Raw genomic sequence first — 22,705 nt, forward strand, 5'->3', positions numbered from 1 at the left:
GTGCTCTGCACACAGCAAGTGCTCAGTAAATACGATTGATCATTTTAACAGCAGAGTCTGTAATGAAAGATGGGCCCTTCAGAAGTTCCTGACTAGTCACTGACACTAAGACCAAACCAACAGCAGGCAACAAATACTACTGCTTGGCTAAAAGAGTTTCTTCATCCTCTAAATACTCTGTTCACACGTAGCCAGATGCATGGTGAAATAAGTCCCTCTAGACTGAAAGCTCCTTGTAGGCAGGGAACATGTCTACCAGTTCTGTTATACTCTCACAAGCACTTAGTCCAGTGCTTTGTATGCAGTAAGTGATATGATTGATTGATTGATTTATAAAGCAACGTGGCATTTTTCCCTGTCAGGATGCTTCTGCTTGGAACACTTCCTTCCGTGGAGGTAAAACTGTTTATTTTTAAACAAGTGGAAACTCAGCTTAAGGCACAATGTACCCAAAGTAAGCAGATATGTTTGACATGTAGTTGATTTCATGTTCTAACTTTCAAAAGAAATTGCCGTTCCAGTACAATAACTGGACTAGTGTGATAATAATCTGAAACATTTTCTAAGTGAAAAGAAATCTAAAAGGGCTGAAAATTCTCATAGACTAGAGAATATCTTTGTGGTCAGTGATCCCATCCACACTTCTCGTTCATCTTCCTTAAAAAATAGGCAACATTGCCTCTCACACCCCTCTTTGTAAAGGACATTCTTTGTTCATTCATTCATTCAATCGTATTTATTGAGTGCTTACTGTGTGCAGAGCACTGTACTAAGCGCTGATAATAGGTCTCTAAATACATTTTCTTGCAAAAAAAAAGCCAAAATGAGCATCCAGGCCTTTTTGATATGCAAGAGGAAAATACAAGGACTTTCATTACATTGGTAGTTTTTCATTGCTTGTAAGAACAGAGCACTGAATTAAGTGGTTGAGGAACATTCAGAAAAAAATCAAGGCTGACTCTGCATAGAGAAGCAGTGTGTCTTAGTGGACGGAACATGGGTCTGGTAATCAGAAGGACCTGGGTTCTAATCCCAGCGTGTCTGTGGTGTGAACTTGGGTAAGTCACTTTACTTCTCTGTGCCTCAGCTACTTCATCTGTAAAATGGGGATAAGAGTGTGAGCCCCATGTGGGACAGGGACTCTGACCAACCTGATTAACTTGTATCCACCTCAGCACTTGGAACAGTGCTTGGTACACAATAAGTGCTCAACAAGTACCATTATTACCATTTTCAGTATTAACTGCTTAGCGTTCACTGCTGAAAATACTCAGGCAAGAGCCTGCAAAACAATAGTTATAAGAGTTGATAGAAGCATTGAACATCCGTGGATAAGCAGCAAAGCAGAGAAGCAGCGTGGCTCAGTGGAAAGAGCCCGGGCTTTGGAGTCAGTGGTCATGAGTTCAAATCCCAGCTCTGGCAATTGTCAGCTGTGTGACTTTGGGCAAGTCACTTCACTTCTCTGTGCCTCAGTTACCTCATCTGTAAAATGGGGATTGACTGTGAGCCCCCATGTGGGACAACCTGATCACTTTGTAACCCCCCAGCACTTAGAACAGTGCTTTGCACATAATAAGCACTTAACAAATGCCATCATTATTATTATTATTACACTTAACAAATGCCATCATTATTGTTATTATTATTATAAATAAATCCATATTAAGAAATTAGATCCTTCTTGTTAGTACAAGGTGACTGAGAGGTTGACAGGACAGGACAGGTAAGGGATTAATTGTGGATTTGATGAGAGACTCCATAATTTAGTGGAAGGCACACTCCCTTGTCTATTTAAAGTCCTGGGTTCTAGTTCTGACCATGCCACTGCTTCTAGTGAGTTTGATTATCTCTCCTACATTTGTTTCCTTTTTTTCGTCTGCAGCTAAATGGGCCTTATCTTTGAGAGGGGAACTCAGTTGCTACCTCCTAACTTCTTCAGCAAGATGGCAGACAGAAGATGATAAAAGCAATAATTGCGGTATTTGTTAAGTACTTACTATGTGCCAGGTGCTGCACTAAGCTCTGGGATGCATACAAGCAAATCAGGTTGGACACAGTCCACGTCCCGCATGGGACTCACAGTCTTAATCCCCAATTTACAGATGAGGGAACTGAGAAGTGAAGTGACTTGCCTATGGTCACATAGAAGACAAGTGGTTAGGCAGGATTAGAACCTAGGTCCTGCTGATTCCCAAGCTCATGCTCTGTCCACTAGGCAATGCTGTTTCTCTAAGAGGTTACTTATTTAAAAGATAAATAAAAGGTACCGGATGTATTGAAAGCTATCTTTTCCCAACAATAAACAGCAGCAGGGGAATCAATCAATCAGTTGTATTTATTGAGTGTTTACTGTGTGTGGATCACTGTACTGAGCGCTTGAAAGAGTACAATTTAATAGAGTTGGTAGACCCTCAATTCCCGCTCACAAGGAGCTTTCATTAATTCATTCAATCATATTTATTGAGCGCTTACTGTGTGCAGAGCACTATACTAAGGATACAGACTATGAAGTAAATTGCGGAAAGGGGAAAAATGGTGGGGTATAAGTGGAGTGGGGCTGAGAGTGGGGTGAATATCAAATGCTTAAAGTTATAGATCCAAGTGCATAGGAGATGCAGAAGGGAGAGTGGGTAAAAGAAAAGGGACCTTAATCGGAGAAGGCTTCTGGGAGGAGATGTGATTTGGGATGGCTTTGAAGGTGGGGAGAGTAGAAGTCTGTCGGATATTATAATAATAATAATAATAATGATAATAATAGTTGTAGTACTTGTTAAGTGCTTACTGTGTGCCAGGCACTATACTAAGCGCTGGGGTGGATACAAGCAAATTAGGTTGGACACAGTCCCTAGCCTACATGGTGCTCACAGTCTTAATCCCCATTTTATGGATGAGGTAACTGAGGCACAGAGAAGTGAAGTGACTTCCCCAAGGTCACACAGCAGACAAGTAGCAGAGCCTAGATTAGAATCCACAAGCTTCTGGCTCCCAGGACTGGGCTCTATCCACCATGCCACGCTGCTTCTGAAAGATAAGAAAGGGGAGGAGGTTCCAGGCCAGAGTCAGTCAATCAGTCAGTCAATCATATGTATTAAGCACTTACTGTGTGTAGATCACTGTAATAAGCACTTGGGAGAGGACTATATAGTAAACAGACACATTTCCTGCCCACAGATGAGCTTAACAATCAAAAAATCAATGTCATATTTATTGAGCGCTTACTATGTGCAGAGCACTGTACTAACCGCTTGGAAAGTACAAATTGGCAACATATAGAGACAGTCCCTACCCAACAGTGGGCTCACAGTCTAAAAGGGGGAGACAGAGAAAAAAAAAACCAAACATACTAACAAAATAAAATAAATAGAATAGATATGTACAAGTAAAATAAATAAATAAATAAATACAAGGGAGGATGTGGGTAAGGAGTCGGCAGCAAGATAGATGAGATCAAGGTGTAGTGACTTGGTTGGTGCTAGAGGAGCCATGGGTTGGGTTGTAGATCAGTGAGGCGAGGGTGGAAGGGAGATAGCTGATGGACTTTCCTTAAGCCAATGGAAAAGAGTTTCACTTTAATGCGGGAGTGGATGGGCAACAACTAGACGTTCTTGAGGAATGGGGAGATGTGCACTGAGGGTTTTTTTTAGAAAAAATGATCTAGGCAAAAGAACGAAATATGGACTGGAATGGGGACAGACTGGAGGAAAGAAGATCGTGCTCGCTTCGGCAGCACATATACTAAAATTGTAACGTTAGAGAGAAGATTAGCATGGCCCCTGCACAAGGATGACACACAAATTCGTAAAGCGTTCCATATTTTTTGTGCCTTGTTCTTGCCTGTCCCAACGCCGACCCCCAGCCCACATCCTCCCCCTGGCCTGGAATGCCCTCCACCTGCACATCCGCCAAGCTAGTTCTCTTCCTCTCTTCAAAGCCCAACTGGGAGCTCACCTCCTCCAGGAGGCCTTCCCAGACTGAGCCCCCTCCTTCCTCTCCCCCTGCTCCCCCTCCCCATCCCCCCACCTTACCTCCTTCCCCTCCCCACGGCACCAGTATATATGTATATATGTTTGTACATATTTATTACTCTATTTATTTATTTTACTTGTACGTATTTATTCTATTTTTTAAATTTGGTTTATATGTTTTGTTTTGTTGTCTGTCTCCCCCTTCTAGACTGTGAGCCCGCTGTTGGGTAGGGACTGTCTCTATATGTTGCTAACTTGTACTTCCCAAGTGCTTACTACAGTGCTCTGCACACAGTAAGCTCTCAATAAATATGACTGAATGAATGAATGAATGAAAGATTAGTGAGGAAATGATGTGATAGTCAAGATGGGATATGATTAACATGGAGGCAATTTGGATGGAGAGCAAGGGGTGAATTCTAGAGATGCCGGGAAGTTAGAACTGACAAGATTTGGTGACAAATTGAATATGTAGTTGATTGAAAAAGATGAGTTGAAGATAATATCAAGGCTGCAGGCTTGTGCGACAGAGATGATGCTAGTGATGTCTGAGGTGATGGGAAAGTCTGGTGAAGGGATGAAGTTCAGGTGGAAAGATGACGAGCTCTGTTGGAGGTGTAGGGAGTGAATGAAGAAAGAATCAAAGAGGAACAAGGGAGGGGGATAAGAGGATAAAGTGATGACCGAGACATTATCGCTCAGCTCTCCTCTTCTGTCTGGGGTTCCCAACAGCACACCAACAGAGCCAAGAACCAGGCAGAGCAAAACTGATTCCCTTCCTCTGCCTTCTCACTAGAAGTAGGCATATACATGCCACCGTATCATAAGTGGAGGCTTCTGCCTGTTCCTGTCTCTCCCCTGAAGGAGGAGCAAAGTGCACTACCCACCTGACTTCCTGGGACATCACAACAAGCTGTGCCCTGGCAATCAATCACTCATATTTATTGAGCGCTTACTGAGCACTGTACTAAGCACTTGGGAAGTACAAGTTGGCAAGATATAGAGACGGTCCCTACCCAACAGTGGCTCACAGTCTAGAAGGGGGAGACAGAGAACAAAACAAAATATATTAACAAAATAAAATAAATAGAATAGATATGTACAAGTAAAATAAATAAATAAATAGAGTAATAAATGCTTACAAACATACATACATATATACAGGTGCTGTGGGGAAGGGAAGGAGGTAAGGCGGGGGCAATGGAAAGCGGGATGAGGGGGAGAGGAAGGAGGGGGTTTAGTCTGGGAAGGCCTCCTGGAGGGGGTGAGCTCTCAGTAGGGCCTTGAAGGGAGGAAGAGAGCTAGCTTGGCGGATGTGGGGAGGGAGGGCACTTCAGGCCAGGGGGATGATGTGGGCCGGGGGTCGATGGTGGGACAGGTGAGAACGAGGCACGGTGAGGAGATTAGCTGCAGAGGAGTGGAGGGTGCGGGCTGGGCTGTAGAAGGAGAGAAGTGAGGTGAGGTAGGAGGGGATGAGGTGATGGACAGCCTTGAAGCCGAGAGTGAGGAGTTTCTGCCTGATGCGTAGGTTGATTGGTAGCCACTGGAGATTTTTGAGGAGGGGAGTAACATACCCAGAGTGTTTCTGGACAAAGACAATCCGGGCAGCGGCATGAAGTATGGATTGAAGTGGGGAGAGACAAGAGGATGGGAGATCGGAGAGGAGGCTGATACAGTAGTCCAGATGGGATAGGATGAGAGCTTGAACCAGCAGGGTAGTGGTTTGGATGGAGAGGAAAGGGCGGATCTAGGCAATGTTGTGGAGCTGAGACTAGCAGATTTTGGTGACGGCTTGGATGTGAGGGGTGAACGAGAGAGCGGAGTCGAGGATAACACCAAGTTTGCAGGCTCGTGAGATGGGAAGGATGGTAGTGCCGTCAACAGTGATGGGAAAGTCAGGGAGAGGTCAGGGTTTGGGAAGGAAGACAAGGAGTTCAGTCTTGGACATGTTGAGTTTTAGGTGGCGGGCAGACATCCAGATGGAGATGTCCTGAAGGCAGGAGGAGATACGAACCTGGAGGGAGGGGGAGAGAGTAGGGACAGAGATGTAGATTTGGGTGTCATCAGAGTAGAGATGATAGTTGAAGCCGTGGGAGTGAATGAGGTCACCAAGGGAGTGAGTGTAGATGGAGAACAGAAGGGGATCAAGAACTGAACCTTGAGAAACCCCTACAGTAAGGGGATGGGAGGGGGAGGAGAAGCCTGCAAAAGAGACTGAGAATGAACAACTGGAGAGATAAGAGGAGAACCAAGAGAGGATGGAGTCTGTGAAGCCAAGGTTGGATAGCGTTTTGAGGAGAAGGGGGTGGTCCACAGTGTTAAAGGCAGCTGAGAGGTCGAGGAGGATTAGGATAGAGTATGAGCCGTTGGATTTGGCAAGCAGGAGGTCATTGGTGACCTTTGAGAGCGTAGTTGCCGTGGAATGTAGGGGACGGAAGCCAGATTGGAGGGGGTCGAGGAGAGAGTTGGTGTTGAGGAATTCAAGGCAGCACATGTAGACGACTCGTTCAAGGAGTTCAATCTTGCCCTAAGGAATGATATTGGGTTGCATCATGGTTCTGATGAAAGATGGGGACCTCCCCATCTGCCCAAGACAGCCCTCCTATGCAGACAGGAGGGAAAATCAGACTCAATATGCATTTATCCTCAACTTCTGAACACTCATTCTCTTTAGCCCTAAACAATTTCACCTAGAAAGGCAGGGAACAATTGGAGCCAATTACATTTTTCCTAAAACGTCCACTCTTCCCACCCCAAGAGGTGAGGGTAGTTATCTTTCGGCAAGGCTGAAGGAGAAGTCATTCATCTCTTCCTTGACACCATATGGTTAAGACGTTTCGTTGTCGGTTCAAAGGTCTTCCTGGAGAGGAAAGATTTCAAGTGAGAGTGTCATGGAGGAGGCACAGAGAGCTACAGTATCCAGGAGTTTAGCTTGTTGAATGCCTATGGCTTTGAATGATTGGAAACAGGAAAAGATTATTAGGTAGTTATTAGGAAGGGTTAGGGATGTGTCCTAAACTACTCATGATGCCTTTTTTTCAGATGCGAATTAAGGTGACTTGTCTTTTGGCATTTTGGGCTACTCCTCTGGAAGCTATTTTGGCTTCAACCAATGAAACCAGAAAAGCCTGACTTCATTTTGAAGACAAAGAGAACACAAGACTTCCGCCCCCGCCCCCAATTTTACCATTCAAACCAGCCACAAGGACCATCATAATCACTTGGTACTAAGAATTCACAGTTTCTTACCTGCATCTAGTGCGAGGCTAAATGTTATAAAATGCACCCAGCTTCTGGCAGTCTGACATGCTTACTGGCAGTAGAGCTCTGTAGCAACCCACTTAAATTCTGCCAAGGAAAATGCCAGCCACCCATTGCTCTCAGGGCAGAATTGTCAGAGAAGTGTCGGCAGTCAATCAGCTCAATAATATTTATGGCGCATCTTCCGAGTGTAAAGCATTCTATTAAGTGTTTGCAAGAGTGCAGTAGTGCACATGATCCCACCCTCAAGGAACTTACAATCTATCCGGGAAGACAAGGAAAATAAATTACAGATTGGAGGAAATAAGAGAAGATATGGAGCGCATGCTTTGTGTTATGTGTTTGGGGTGTGAATCCTAAGAGCTGAAGAGGCATAGAACTGCTGAAGTAGCAGGAGGAGGAATAGCAGGTGGGAAGATGAGAAATCAATCGGGGAAGGCCTCCTGGAGGAGGAGGTGGGATTTTTAATAGGGCTTTGAAGATGGGTCATTTTTCTTTCCCCAATTCAATCTGGATGACGCTCACTTTCAGGATCAGGCTTCTATGGAAAAACAGGGGCAGAGATGTGCCTAGATCAATCGGTGGTGTTTATTGAGTGCTTACTGTGTACAGAGTGCTGTACTAAGGACTTGGGAGAGTGCAGTACAAAGGAATAGGTAGATCCAATCCCTGCCCACAGGGAACTTCCAGTCTAGAGGAGAGTGTGCTACTGCCCAGAGCAGTTCTTTCCCAGCCCACTAAAAGTCATGGAACTTGGGACTTGGTGCTGATCGTCTTTGTTGGTCATTACACTGCAGGTCAGTGGGGATGGAGAGGGGAGCAAACATTCCTCCTCTCCTTTGGAGTTGAAAACCCTACAGAGTCCTTGAATCCTAGCCTGTTCTGCGTGATGGGAGCTGGTCAATTAAAGTCAGGAGGAAAACTACCAGAGATGAAGTAAAGAAACGAGCCAAGAAAAACCGATGGAAAACCGTGTTATTGTGAACATTTAGAATGCTTGTGGGCAGGGCTTCCAAGCATTTTTTTTCTATTTTTTATGGCACATACTTTGCACTTGCTATGTGGCATACACTGTACTAAACAATCAGTCAATCAACCAATGGTATTTACTGAGTGCTTACTGTGTGCAGAGCACCATACTAAGCTCTTGGGAGAGTACAGTAACGGTAGAATTAATGGACACGGTCCCTGCTCATAATGAGCCTACAGTTTAGAGGTGAACACAGACATTCATATAAAGAAAGAAATAATTTGTTAGAAGGCACTGGGGTAGATACAAGATAATCACATTGGAAAAAGTCCCTGCCCCTCACAAGCTCCCAGTCTGAGGTGAAGGGAAGAGGATTTAATCCCCATTTCACAGATGAGGTAATTGAGGCCCAGAGAAGTTAAGGGACTTGTCCAAGGTCACACAGCAGACAAATGGTGGATGCAGGATTAGAGCCCAGGCCCTCTGAGTCCCAGGCCGCACTGCCAAAGAGTAAGACTTTTTCTATATGAGTGAGCCATCTGCACCCCAAGGGCCGGGACTCGAGAGTTGACTCCCTTCCTTCCTCTCCCCCTCGTCCCCCTCTCCATCCCACCCATCTTACCTCCTTCCCTTCCCCACAGCACCTGTATATATGTATATATGTTTGTACATATTTATTACTCTATTTATTTATTTATTTATTTTATTTGTACATTCTATTTATTTTATTATGTTAGTATGTTTGTTTTGTTCTCTGTCTCCCCCTTTTAGACTGTGAGCCCACTGTTGGGTAGGGACTGTCTCTATATATTGCCAATTTGTACTTCCCAAGCGCTTAGTACAGTGCTCTGCACATAGTAAGCACTCAATAAATACGATTGATGATGATGATGATGACTTGATCGTTCAGAGAAAAATTGACTGACGGATCAGCTGTGTAGACAGACGTGTCCTAACCTGGTAAAATTCCTTTCTTCTGGCCGGCATTGCTATCCTCGACTTTTCTGTCTTTAGCGTGCAGGTTTTATGCTTTCAAAATAGGGCAGTGTGGGTTCAAAGATAGAGTAGAACTGGCTGTGTGCGAGGAAGAATCAGTGTGCAGCATAACTTGACAGATGAGAGAAGGCTATTAAATCAGCTGCCTGGTAGCAATATTGATCAAAGACCTACTGGGGAGAATTCAAACTTGTACTTCCCAAGCGCTTACTACAGTGCTCTGCACACAGTAAGCGCTCAATAAATATGATTGAATGAATGAATGAATGAATTCTAGAGGGCTTATTGGAGGTATGGCTCGGGTATTCCCTTGGGGAGATTACAAACTCATAGAAGATGGGATAATAATAATAAATGTGGTATTTGTTAATAATCACAATAATAATAATATCAAAAATGGTACTTGTTAAGTGCTTACAACGTGCCAGGCACTGTTCTAAGCACTGGGGTAGATAAAAGCTAATCAGATGGGACACAGTCCCTGTCCCACCCAGGGCTCACAGTCTTAATTCCCATTTTAGAGATGAGGAAACTGAGGACCGAGAAGTCAAGTGATTCACCCAAGGTCAACCAGCAGGTAAGTGGAGGAGCTGGAATTAGAACCCAGGTTCTTCTGACCCCCCAGGCCCAGGCTCTAGCCACTGGGTCATGCCACACACCCACACCCACGCACAAATAAAGTAGCAGTTGTAGTAGTAGGGTAGCATTTATTGAGCACACACCTAGAGCAGAGCATTGCACTAGGCGCTTAGGAAGTACCGAATAACAAAGCGATCCATTCCCTGCCCATTCAAAGCTTGCTGTCAAACTGCCGAGAGGAAACAAATCAAATAACTTGTGGTGGGGGCCGCAGTTGTCACAGGAGCAGCGGTTGTGGTTGTATCGGTAACGATCACAGGAGCAGCAGTTGTAGTGGGGGCCGCAGTTGTTACAGGAGATCATAGACCCGCTGTCCCTTTCCCCTAGTAATGGGGTACAACCTCCGATGGAAGTCATCACTTTCTGATCATTTCCTCGTCGTACTGTGTCAGTTACCACCGCTTTGGCCTTTGCAGTTGGCACAGCGATCGGCTGTAGAAATAGGTGTTGATAATAATAATAATAATAATGATGGTATTTGTTAAGTGCTTACTACATGCAAAGCATTGATGGCACAGGTGCTGTTGTTACGGGGATTTGCTGGTGGTCACAGGAGCAGCAGTTGTGGTTGTATCAGTAACGGTCACAGGAGCAGCAGTAGTGGTGGGGGCTGGGGTTGTCACAGTAGCAGCAGATGTGGTTGTATCAGTAATGGTCACAGGAGCAGCAGTTGTGGCGGGGGCCGCAGTTGTCACAGGAGCAGCTGTTGTAGTGGGTGCAGCCGATGTGATAGTTGTTGTAGTTATTGGTGCAGGTGTGGTAGCAGTTGTGGTAGTTGTTGTGGTTGCAGGTGTGGTAGTTGTAGTTGTAGGAGCAGGTATGGTAGTTGTTGCTGTTGTTGTTGCTGTGGGTATGGTGGTAGCAGCTATAGTTGTGGCAGCAGGTGTGGTGGTAGTTGTCATTGAGGTTGCTGCCAGTGTAGTGGTAGTTGCTGCAGTTGTTGTGGGTGCAGATGTGGTGGTAGTTGCTGTAGTTGTTGTGGGCGCAAGTGTGGTAGTTGTTGCTGTAGTTGTAGCTGTAGTTGCAGTAGTTGTTGCAGGTGCAGGTGTGGTAGTTGTTGCTGTAGTCGTCGTGGGTGCAGCTGTGGTGGTAGTCATAGTTGTCATAGGTGCAACTGTTGTAGTTGTTGCTGTAGTTGTCGTGGGTGTGACTGTGGTGGTAGTCGCTGTAGTTGTGGGAGCGGCCGTGGTGGTCGTTGCTGCTGTAGTAGTTGCAGATGCAGCTGTGGTTGTTGTCGCTGTAGTCGTGGCGGATGTGGCTGTGGTGGTGGTGGCCGCAGTGGTGGCGGGCGCGGTGTCGGCGGTGGTGGCCATGGCGGTGGGCCCGGCGGGCCCGGTGGGGTACTGGATGATGACCGTGGGGCCATCGCGGTTTTTCTCCAAGTTCAGAATGGAAATAATGAGCGCTGCGAGCGCCAAGGCCACCGCCAACCCCAGCAGGACCAGCAGGAGGGCTCTCCACAGCCACCAGCCCCCAACGCAGCGCCCCGGAACCTACAGAGGATGTCCACAAAAAAGTTAAGAAGGAAGCAAGAAAACGACAATCAGTGATTTCCCTCAGCTCCGGCTTGGAATCCGGGCTGCCGCCAACGTCGGCGGTTCCCTGAGCAGACATCGAGCGCCAGTAATAATAATTGCGGTATTTGTTAAGCACTCATTCTCTGCCTGTCACTGCGCCAAGCACTAGTGTAGATCCAAAATCACCATGGCAGACCCAGTCCCTGTCCCTACGTGGAGCTTACAGCCTAAGGGGGAAGGAGAGCAGGCACTGAATCCCCATTTCACAGATGAGGAAACCAAGTCACAGCAAAGTTAGTCAAGTTAGACTTGCCTGTGGTCACACAACAGGAGGCAGAGCTGGGGCAAGGTAAGAGGTGTGAACGTGGTCGAATGAATACTTTTTTTATGGTATTTGTTAGGCACATACCACGTTCTAGGGACTGTACTAAGCAATGGGGTAGATACCGGCTAATCGGGTTGGACCCAATCAATGTTCCACATGAGGCTCCAAGTCTTAATCCCCATTTTACAAATAAGGGAAATGAAGCCCAGAGAAGTCAAGTGACTGGCCCAAGGTCACACAGCAGACAAGTAGCAGAGCCAGAATTAGAACCCAGGTCCTTCTGATTCCCTGGGCCGTGCTGTAGCCACTAGACCACAGTGCGGCAGAGGTAGGGATGCCACCTGCTCTTCTCCCTTCTGGCTGTCCCAGAGTGGTACAGGTCAAAAGGACAGTTGAAATAACAAATAGAAATGTTAAAATGGAAAAGTCGCAAGTGACAGGGACAGTTAAGATGTCCCAAAAACCAAATTTGGTCAATCAATCAATCGTATTTATTGAGCGCTTACTGTGTGCAGAGCACTGTACTAAACGCTTGGGAAGTGCAAGTTGGCAACATATAGAGACAGTCCCTGCCCAACAGTGGGCTCACAGTCTAGAAGGTCGGAATAGTCTTAGCGTCAGTGCAGAGAGGAGAGGCTGTAGAAGAAAGACAGACAAAGTTCTTTGCACATAGTAAGTGCTTATCAAATACCATCATTATTATTATTATAAGCCTATGCAGAGAAGGTCCAGTGGAATGAAGCGCTGCCCAGAAATGAAATCAAGGGACCAAATGTTGGTTCATGCAGCACCAAAAGCCTAAAGGGAATTGAGGACCAAAGAGAAGGAAAAAGGGAAGGGGAAGAGAATGAATCCCAGCCGCCTATCCCAAAGGGGAAGGTAAGGTGGATTGCTGGTAGCCCGTCCTCTTACAGAGAGGAGAAGGGGCTTCGTGTTGGATTTTGAAAAACCTAATCCATTTCCTTTAAAGACAAGCCAGAAATCCCCCAGTCAGCTGTCACACAAGGATTCTTGGGTTTTTGCATCTCCTCCAGCTACGTCAGTCACTGGGTAAATGATAAATAATGAAGTGATGACACTCGGCATTCAATCAATCAATCAATGATATTTACTGAGCACTTACTGCACAGAGCACTGTACTAAGCATTTGGGAGAGTCCAACCTGATTAACTTGTATTAACCTCAGGGCTTAGAACAGTGCTTGGCACATAGTAAGCACTTAACAAGTATTATTATTATTGTTATTACTACAATACAATGTTCCTCCATTCCTGACCACCCCAGAGTATTGAAATGAGGAATTGAGGTGAGAGAAGGAGTGAGCGGTGACTCTCTAGGCACTCCTGGGATCAGATAGATCACACGGAAGACGTCCATCAAAAACTGGTCCATCACTGCTTACATGGAACCCCCCGGCCACCCTTCTCCCCTCAAGAGACAGGGACCATGTCTAATTTCCACCAGTAAATTCTCTCCCAATGCTTAGTACTGTGCTCTGCATGCAGTAAACCTTAATAAATACCATTACCACTATACAAGACCTTCGCTTTCTCTTCCAATCTGTCAACCAAGTTTGGAGCACTTACCATTTGCAGAGCACTGTACAAAGACCTTGGGAGAGTGCAGTATGACAGCATTGGTAGAAAGTCCCCTGCCCACAAAGAGCTTTCAGTCTAGAGGGGGTCCAAAGAGAGTGGTAGCCTCTGAAACAGGAGATCGGGAGCTTCAAAGGCATATCCAGAGCTAACATTTACCTGTCTACCGCATAGTTCTGTGCTCGAAGATCCTGGGTATGCAAAGTTTCCTGCATTTGAACAGCTCTCTCTTGAGTTGTAGCTTCCATCTCCGAGTCTATTGGATGACAGAAATCCACTCACCGAGCTGGGAGCTGCGCCGAGAGCTAAATTCCCACATGGCTGCAGAGAGAAAACCAAACTGACTGTGAGGCCTGGAGAGAATTGAATCCTCGCAGTGAAATCATCCAGGAAAATACCTAACATTTAAATCCTAAAATAAGCACTTTTCCCCGTGAAAAGTGAATTTCAAGGAATAATTCAAAAACAGTTCCCATTTTTTGTTTTTGCCTTTAGAATCACTCAATTAGGAACCTTAGAGCCTAGTCATGGTCTCTTTTTCCTCAGCATGGTCTGATATTAATGGGATCACAAGTGTTTTTTCACATTTGTTGTGCGTTGGTTACTTAATCCTGTACTTTATTTATCTACAGAAATAGCCTCATGAAGTTTCTATGGTAAATTAAAGCATAAAGAGCTGGTAAGCACAGCTTCCATAAGGATATCCCAAGAGCCATTACCCTCATCTAAGCACTGGTTCTGTCAGGATCAGCCTCTCCAGTGGTGTCCCAGCCTCGGATCTCTCTGGCTTCCATTTGTATCACACTCTGCTTGTTGCCCCAGTTGTCATTTACATGGTATTCATTAAGCACTTACTATGTGCCAGGCGCTGTACTAAGCACTGGGATAGATAAGGTAATCAGGTTGACACAGTCCATGTCCCATGTGTGGTTTGCGGTCATCATCCCCATTTTACAGATGAGGCAACCCAGAGAAGTGAAGTGACTTGCCCGAGGTCACCTAAAAGACATGGGGCAGAGCCAGGATCAGAACCCGGGTCCTTCTGAGTACCAGGCCTGTGCTCTATCTGCTAAAGCATTACTTGGCACAGACCTTCCTCTCCTGGTAAACCTCCACCGCTAACCATCTCCCTCCACAACAAGCAGGAATTTCTTTCCATTGGATCCAAGGGTTGCCACCTGCTTTTCCTGCATTAAATTTCGGCTCTCTTATCACACTGCTCATCATCTCTCTTCGTTCCTCCCGAGCTCACCTCCTCACTTTTTCCTCTCCCACTTCTGGCAGCTCACATGGCTCCCTGAGTCTGTCATTCCCTTGCCCTTCAAATTCACTGGGCCACAGTTCTGTCTACCATCAAAGCCCTCTGAAAACATCACTTCCACCAAAAAGCCTTCCTTAATTAATTCTCAACACCCCATGTGACAACAACCTGACAAAAAGTTTTGTGTATTTGTGTACTTAGTCCTCCAAAGCACTTTCATGTATGTAGATATCATCACTGTACATTCAAATTATTCAACTTTTTATTCTTTCACCCTCAGGCACTGACCTGTTCTATCCTTGCTCTTATTTCTGCTCCTGTTTACTGTAAATAATTTGTGTCTTTCTATCTCCGTCGATAGAACATAAAGCCTCTGAAGTCAGGGACTGTATCTTTTGCTCCTAGTGCTCTTTCCAAATTGCTTAGAACCTATGATAGAGATCCAGAGAAGGTGCTCTTATAAATACCACTGATTGATTGATGGATAGATTGATAAGGAAAACTATTTTGATCCCTTTTCAGCTGGCTATGAGACATATTTCTCATCTGCTACTCCCTCAGTGAGTCCAAACCTACGCTGTCCTAGTTTAAGTTATTGCCTAGAGTTTTCGGTGGAAGAGGATGGAAACACAACCCAACAAGATTTGTGAGTGCAGATGTATGATTGGGGTGATGGAATGGAGGCCAAAAAAGGGAAAGGAAGGGAGAAAGAGAGCCAGAGACTGAGAGAAAGAGTGTGAGAGAGAAATAAAGAGAGAAAGAAAGAAAAAAGGAGAGAAGAAAGAAAGGAACAAAGAAAATAAAGGAATGAAATAATAGAAAGAAAAACAAAGCAAGAAAAAGGAAAGAGGAACATGCCCTACTATTCATGATCTATCAATCAGTTTAATCAGTGATCTTTATTGAGTGCTTACTGTGCACAGAGCACTGTACTAAGCACTTGAGAGTGTACAACAGAGTTGGTAGACACATTCCCTGCCTACAATGAGTTTACAGTCTACAGAGCCTTCATTGTTAAAGGGTGGTGCTCCTGAAGGTGAAATATTAACCATATATACAAAACAATTAGAAAAAAATGAGTAATGGACAAATACACTCCAAAGTCTATGTAGAAAAGGCCTCTTATCTTATGGATAAGTTAGCCAACTGCTGAGTCCCAACAGGACTCTGCACTAACCACGGGTGGACTGTAAGCTCGTTGCGGGTAGGGAATGTGTCTACCAACTCTGTTGTTTCATACATGCCCAAGGGCTTAGTACAGTGCTCTGCACACAGTCCTCAAAAATACCACTGATTAACTGGCTGATAGATAATGAGAGCAGTACACTTTCCTTCTTCCTTTCTTTATCTTCTTTTGGTTTTCTTTCTATTATTTTGTTTATCTCTTTATATTGTCTTTGTTTCTTTCTTTTCCCCTTTTTTCTTTTTCTTTCTCGCTTCCTTTTCCTTGTTACAGGTACTTTAGCGGGTGCTTAGGACAGTGCTCTGCATGTAGTAAGTGCTCAATAAATACAATTAACCTACTGACTGAGATTGAACTGCACTCTGTCTTTAAAACATTAGTGCTGTCCTTCTTGTAGGTACTCTCCCTTTCTGCTCACCAGCCCCAAGATCACAGATCCAACAGCATAGATGATGTATAAGGGGGAAAAGGGCTTAATCAGGGAAGACCTCTTGGAGGAAACATGACCTTAACAATGTTATGTGAATGATTCCCAAATCTGTTTTTTCTGGCTCTGACATCTCTCCTTCTCTGCCTTCAGATTATCTCTATTTGGATGTCCTGACAACACCTCAAACATAAAAGGTCCAAAACAGAACCTCTCATCTTCCCCACAAAACCCCATCCGTTCTCCAGACTTTCCCATCACCATAAACAGCTCTACCATCCTCCCTGTTTCACAAACCCATAACCTTGGAATTACTCTGACTCATCTCCCTCATTCAACACACATATTCAATCTGTCACCAAATCCTGTTAGTTCAACCTTCACAACAGAATTAAATCTGCTCTTTCCTCTCCATCCAAACTACTCACAATTTAATCCAAGCACTTCTCCTATTCCACCTTGATTACTGCTTCACCCTCCTTGCTAGCCTCCATGCCTCCTGTCTCTTCCCACTCCAGTTATTTTGTAGTTTTGAGTTTCTGCTTAAATGAAAGTTTCCTTTTCTCTATTCAGAGAAAATGTTATTGGAAGACAAATCAATTATAGCTGTGGTTATCAAATGTTGCCTTAATAAACATGTTGTTCCCCCATTTTCCAGAATGATAACTTTATTTCTGCTTATATGACTTTGCTACTGAAATAGTTATCTCCGTGCAACACTTTGTACCAGTGGTGTCATTTTCCAATAAACGAAATCAATGTCTCAGATAAAAATGATCTAAATAAATCAAATGATCCATAGAATGTTCTCTTTCTACAGTCTCAATAACTCTTACAATGGAAGACTGAATTCCAAGCAAGTACAGAATTTTCTTAACTGAACCAGTTCATCTACCCACAGTGGATAGTCCATTTTGTGGGTGGTTTTTTTTTTTTTTTTTTTAGGAATCTGGAGCTGCTAGTAAATTAACATAGTGCTATACTGTGATAAGAAAAATGCTACCATCAGACTTGTGTATCATTACAGTAATTCATTAAAAAAACCCAGCAATAATTAACAAACAAGAGTTGCACTGCATTCAATGACTTCCCTGTCATTATGCCCATTTTCTTCTTAAACTTCTGATCAAAAATAAAAATTTCTCATCAATTTTTCCTTTACTTCACTCATCAAACTATCAGTGGTATTCATTAAGGGCTTACAGTGGTACTAAGCACTTGAAAGGGCATAATTCAACAGAGTTGGCAGACATGTTCCCGGCCCACAGGCCGTTTACAGTTCCAAATAATACATTTCATGTGAAATGAATGAGCAACCTAAAGGAGATCCAAATTTGCTTCATATACTCACTGAGTGGGATGCAGGTTGTTCAATGTCCACCGGATGGATCTTATAATTCCTTTTCATCTTGAGCTCCCAGGATCTCCAGTCTTCCTTCAACTATCCTAACCATTCTGTGGTTTTTTTGCCTTTTATAATTGGAAGACTTGAGAATATTGAATTTAATTAACCTTCGGTAGCCTATGATGCATCAACACAGGTGTGGATTAGGCCGAATAATTAAGTAATCACTTCCCATTCTCGGCTACACCTCTTAGAAGAGATTTGGTGCAAATGAAAGACTGTGGAAAACAATCAAATCCTCATCTGATAGGAAACATGACTGTCCTCTTCCAATCCAGCAGTCATTCATTCAATCATATTGACTGAGCGCTTACTATGTGCGGAGCACTGTACTAAGCACTTGGGAGAATACAGTTTAACAATAAACAGACACATTCCCTGCCCACAACAAGCTTACAGTCTGGAGGGAGAGAAAGACATTAATATGAACAAATGAATTACAGATATGCACATAAGTGTTGTGGGGCTGGGAGGGAGGATCAATCCGTCACCAAATCCTGCCAGTCTCACCTTCACAACCTCTCCAAGATCTGCCCTCTCCTCTCCATCCAATTCGCTACTGCGTTAGTACAATCACTAGCTGCATATAAGTACCAGGATTCATTAACAAGCTAGATGTCAATAATACCAGCTGGAAAGATAGGTAGCCTAACAGCAGAGTGGTCAAAACTCATCTTTAAGAAAGAAAAAAATGAAAAATCCATCACTGTAGTCAGCCTTTGGGGAGACAAAGAGCTAGAAGTCAATATGTCTTAGCTCACCGAAAATCAGGGACAGAGAAGTCAAAATTCTGGCTGTGATGCTACTGCTGACTTTGTGTGTGATTTTAAGGATGCCACTTAACCTCTCATATTACTGCCTCTCACTTGGTAAAATATAGATAATAAGGATTAGCTCACTAGGGTAGGGATTAGATTACTGTAAACCCAGAACAAATGGTAAGGGAAGTAGAAACATTTATTCAACATGCCAACGTCAGTAATAATAACAAATGAAATCTGAGTCACAAGCAACCCAGATTTCTTTTTTTAGAGTTCGCAGCAGTGTTCCTGAAACTTTTCATCCTCAAATCTTCCTAATGTTCTTGGGACCTACACTACCCTGTCACAAAAAAAACCCCAAAAACAAAAAAAACCCTCCACTTTGTCTCCACCCACTAACATTATGACAGGGTAAAGGCTGAGAGAAGGCGTAGGGGAGAGCTGGGAGAGGGGTGCAGGGGGGAGCCCTGAAGGGGTCAGAGGCCGATTTACCCTGTTGGTGGAACCACAATTTGCCTCTGCCACCACTGAACAATTTTAAGGAGCCTTGCCATGCTGTTTCTAAAACCCCCTTCACAATTTCCCATAACTTAAGTTAGGATCTTGCCTTTCTATCTGACAATCACCACCTTAGAAAGCAATAGATCTTTGAGTTTTTTCTCACCCCTGAAAAGAATATTGGCCTAACCCAAGTGACCAGATAAGAAAATAGAGGCTAGCCATTTTTCTATTCATATGTCCCTCATGTGAGAAGTTCCTCCTTATTAGGAGCATCCAAGAAAAGATGAAGATAGTGAATGGGAAAAGAGAAAAAACAGAGAAAGAGATTCACCAGGGTGGGATTTTCATTTCTGCAGGCTTGTCTTCTTTCACTCCTCTCTCTTTTACCTCACTTCTAGTCTGCCCCTAAATCATGCCAGTTTATCCTCCTCAGTATTCCCTGGATCTTTCTCTTCTTTCCCAAAAATCAATCAATGGTATTTATTGAGTGCTTCCTGTGTGCAGAGCACTATGCTAAGTGCTTGGGAGAGCACAAAACAATAGAGATGGTAGACTCTATGGTCATGGTCAGCAGGGAGTGTGTATATGTATTCTTATATTCTACTCTCCCCAGGGCTTAGTATAGTGCTCTGCATACAGAAAGCGCTCAATAAATATGATGGACATCAGTCTCCTCTTTCCTTCTTCAATCTATCCTACATTCAGCTGCCTGCATGATCCTACAGTGCAGATCAGAATGCATCACTCCCCTCCTCAAAAATCTAAATTGGCTAAGATGTCTCTCCTGACCATGGGCTGTGGACTTATCTTTCTGTTCGCTTCTCCCACCATCCCCACCAGTTAGCCTCCTAACTGAACCTGGCTTTGGCCGTTTCCGTCTCCACTTCATTAAGAATGGAAATCACTCTCTTCTTTCCAAACCACATACCTCTCCACCTCCAAAACTCTCTTTCAACAATTCATCTTCTCGAAGAGGTATTCCTCCATTAAATCCCTTATCTCCAGCCATGTCATTCCTTGAACCACTCTTAGCTCTAGTGTATAAATCTATTCATTTCATTCATTTATTTTTTCTGCTTTCATTCATTTTTTTTCCAAAGTTATTCATTAAGTCCTTACTAAGTGCCAGACACTGGACTGGGGTAGATATCAGCTAGTCCAGGTTGGACAAAGTCACAAAGTGGGGCTCACAGTCTTAATCCCCGTTTTACAGATGAGGTAACTGAGGCACAGAGAAGTGAAGTGACTTGCACAAGGTCACACTGTAGACAAATGGTGGAGCTGGGATTAGAACCCAGGTCCTTCTGACTTCCAAGCCCTTACTCTATCCACTAAACCACACTGTTTTGATTTGCATCTGCCTGTCAATCTCATTAAAGGATAAAAATCTAGAGGTTGGGGGAGCATATCTTCTGATATTATTGTGGCTCTCAAGTCCCTACTATGGTATAGTCTACATTCAGAGGGACTTGGTCAATATCATTGATGATTAATGATGGTGGTGGCAAGAGTATAGTGTTGGGATTGGCAAAAGAGAGACTTTGGTTCTCAGGTGCTTCCTAAAGAGATGTGGAGGCCTGAAAATCCTGTCTTCTGCTTAGGAAAGCTCAATATAATGGTGGTAATGATGATAATAATAATAATAATAATAATAATAATAATACTTGTTAAGTGCTTGATATGAGCCCAGCACTGTTTTAAGCACTGGGGTAGATACAAGTTAGTCAGGTTGGACACAGTCCCGGGGCTCACACTCTTAATCCCCATTTTACAGATGAGGGAACTAAGGACCAAAGAACAATAATAATAATTATGGCATTTGTTAAGCGTTTACTTCATGGGAAGCGCTGTTCTAAGCACTGGAGTAGAAATAAGGTAAGCAGATTGTCCCACATGGAGCTCACAGTCTTAATCCCCATTTTACAGATGAGGTAACTGAGACACAGAGAAGTTAGGTGACTTGCCCTAGGTCACACAGCGCCAAGTGGTGGAGTCAGGATTAGAACTCACATCCTCTGACTCCCAAGCCCGTGGTCTTAACAATAGGTCACTCTTCTTTGAAATTAGAGTTAAATGGCTTGACTGAGATTACACAGCAGACGTATGATGGAGTCAGGATTAGAACCCAGGTCCTTCTGACTCCCAGGACCGTGCTCTATCATCATCATCATCATTATCATCATCAAAGGTATTTCTCGAGTGCTTACTGTGTGCAAAGCACTGTATTGAGTGCATGGGAGAGTAGAATACAACAGAGTTGGCAAATACTTTCTCAGCCCACAAAGAGTTTACAGAAGAGAGTGGTGGGTAGATGAAGGTACAAATGAGGTTCAGGGATGTTTATTCTTGTGCATGACTTGTGGCTGTTTTCTGCCCCAGTGAAAGAGCGGGAAATTCACCAATCGAAATCTGGTACCATCTCAGGGGATTGAAAAAGCGAAGGGCCACAGAAAAGGTTGTCTCAGAGACATGAAATCATTAGGAGAAGCAATGTGGCTCTGTGGAAAGAGCACGGGCTTTGGAGTCCGAGGCCATGGGTTCAAATCCTGGCTCCTCCAACTGTCAGCTGTGTGACTTTGGGCAAGTCACTTAACTTCTCTGTGCCTCAGTTACCTCATCTGTAAAATGGGGATTCAAACTGTGAGCCCCATGTGGGACAACCTGATCACCTTGTAACCCTCCCAGTGCTTAGAACAGTGCTTTGCACATAATAAGCTTAATAAATCCCATCATTATTATTTTTATTACTATGAGGTGCAGCCTCTTCAGTGCCACGTGACTAAACTGATCCTTCGATAGTCCTTGCATCCTAAGTTTGAGGACAGCCAACTTTAGGGAAATGATGTTGTGCATTACAGCAAATTGTTCCACTCCAAAGGTTCAGCAAGTCCATTGTTTTGCTTAAAAGAACTGCAGAGAGTACTAATGTTGTTGTCTTATGCCATTGAGTCGTGTCTCTCCCATAGCAACACCATGCATGGACACATCTCTCCCCAAATGCCCCACCTCCATCTACAATCGTTCTGGTAGTTTAGTCATAGAGTTTTCTTGGTAAAAATACGGAAATAGTGTCAGTCAAATCCCTGTTTTTGCAGTTGAGGAAACTGAGGCACAGAGAAGCTGAGTGACCTGTCCAAAATCGCACCGCAGGCAAGTGGAGGAGCCAATATTAGAACTCAGGTCCTGTGGATTCCTGGCCCATGTTTAATCCACTAGGCCATGCTGCTTCCCCTCTAAAATCAAATGGGCAGGAAGCAGAAATTCTTTGGCTTGGCCACAAATGTTTCTGTCTCCACAGAGCCAGATGGGATATTACAGTTACGGTGAATGGCAACTCCACCCCTTGATAATCAGTAAGGATGCTTTTGACAGAAAATCTCCCTTCCATTCTAGTGAAAAAATTGATTTTGGCATGAGTGAATTACCGAGTTAAGGCGCTGCTCTCCCACACTGTCTCTGGACAGAACCAGTATATAAGAAATATACACCCAGTTCTTCTTTAGCCCATGTTTTCATTCCATGATTTGGAAATACCCCAGTGGAAGTATCAGAGAATATGCTTCCCACAACACACATTTGTTCTGGTAAACCATGATCCAAACATTGGTCCAAGTAGATTGGCTGCAGGAAGAAACGATTGGGTGCATTTGGATGGCATTGGTCAAGGCGTGAGGCTTTTCAACTATCCTGCCTCTGCCCCCACTGAACTGTACTATACAGTACTTTGTTTCTGGGTGTTTTGAAACTTTTTTTAAATGGTATTTAAGTGCTTCTTGTGTGCCAGACACTGTTCTTAGAGATGGAGTAATACTAATAGTAATGGTACTTGCTCAGCGCTTACTATGCCAAGCACTGTTCTAGGCAATGGGGTAGATTCAAGTTAGTCAGGTTGGACACAG

At 44.1% G+C, this 22,705-nt stretch overlaps 1 non-coding gene across 1 annotated transcript; it reads left to right on the forward strand.

The window, feature by feature from the left end:
• The first annotated feature begins 3,711 nt into the window (after positions 1-3,711).
• LOC119926303 lies at positions 3,712-3,818 on the forward strand. The gene has a single exon (XR_005450190.1). It is a non-coding gene; the product is annotated as a U6 spliceosomal RNA (small nuclear RNA).
• The last annotated feature ends 18,887 nt before the right edge of the window (positions 3,819-22,705 follow it).

Source organism: Tachyglossus aculeatus, chromosome 3 (assembly GCF_015852505.1).
Source record: "Tachyglossus aculeatus isolate mTacAcu1 chromosome 3, mTacAcu1.pri, whole genome shotgun sequence".
Taxonomy (NCBI): Eukaryota; Metazoa; Chordata; class Mammalia; order Monotremata; family Tachyglossidae; genus Tachyglossus; species Tachyglossus aculeatus.